This window comes from Pinus tabuliformis, chromosome Q (genome assembly GCF_031772625.1).
Source record: "Pinus tabuliformis cultivar Carrire ecotype Pingquan chromosome Q, CPIR1, whole genome shotgun sequence".
In the NCBI taxonomy this organism is placed as follows: domain Eukaryota; kingdom Viridiplantae; phylum Streptophyta; class Pinopsida; order Pinales; family Pinaceae; genus Pinus; species Pinus tabuliformis.
The window spans coordinates 948,408,375-948,409,465 of NC_142296.1; the positions used below are offsets into that span (position 1 = coordinate 948,408,375).

Consider the following 1,091-nt stretch of genomic DNA (forward strand, 5'->3'; position numbering starts at 1 on the left):
TCTAGATAATTTTACATACATCCATCTCAATTCCCTGGAGAGGGATCAAATCCCTTGAGATGCAAACCTCTTTTAGAATGAAAAGAGATTTGATCTCTCGTGTAAAGAGGGTGAAAATGGTGAGAATATTGAAAATATAAGTTTGATATTAAAAAGCATGTCTATTTAAATTTTAAGTGGTATAAGAAGGAATAGAAATTATTTATCCCACATGCATGAATGAGTGAGATAGAGGAGAGGGGGAGTAATAGAAAAGGGACCGAAAGAGGAGGGGAAAATCATACCTTTTTTTGACCTTTTGGCTAAGATCAAGTGTAGTATCTATTCTTATCAGTTTAATATCTGATACATGGTTCATAGAACCACATGATATTAAATGTATTTTTCTAGGGGGAGGACCCACTTACAATAGCTTGCTATTGGGGCTCTTGGGCGTCGTTTGTGGATTGCATTACAGTACTGTGAAGGAAATGAAATTTACCGCATTCATCTTCTATATTCTATTCAGTTGATTAGTGATGCATTAACTTGAATCGTGCTGTTTACCGCGCCCAAGTACTACAGGTATTATGGTGTATAATTGTCGCTCATTCTTCAAAGCATCCACAAACTCAGGCAGAAACTCAAGAACCTTTAACAAGTATGTTGTATTTGACTCACGCATACGCAAGACAATCCATCGTAAAAGAATATCTACTATTTTTGTCATCTCCTTCCTTGATATGAGAAGGTGTTGCCTTCTGCAACTAGTCATCTCCTTCCTTGATGCTTCGTCAAGTTTGAACTCAAAAAGTGACGATGTACATCTTCCCCAAAATGCTTCATGAGATAATTCTCTAGCTCTTGAATCATCATATTATGGGATTTGGTCCGTCTTCACACAGATTTAATCCAGAAGATACAGCGATGGATGATGTGTATGTCAATTTTTTTTTGAGAAATTCAGGAATGGATGATGTGTATGTCGAACGAATTTGAGAAATGCAGGGATGGATGTGTATGTTAAACAAATTTTACTGTACACAATAGTTGTTTTTCGATCTGAATTTGCTGTACACGCTAGTTGTTCTATGACGAATGGTAATAACAAC

The 1,091-nt window shown here is 36.3% G+C and overlaps 1 non-coding gene across 1 annotated transcript; it reads left to right on the forward strand.

The window, feature by feature from the left end:
- Window positions 1–282: 282 nt before the first annotated feature.
- LOC149222626 (U2 spliceosomal RNA) lies at window positions 283–475 on the forward strand. Its single transcript, XR_016249857.1, has one exon. It is a non-coding gene; the product is annotated as a U2 spliceosomal RNA (small nuclear RNA).
- The last annotated feature ends 616 nt before the right edge of the window (window positions 476–1,091 follow it).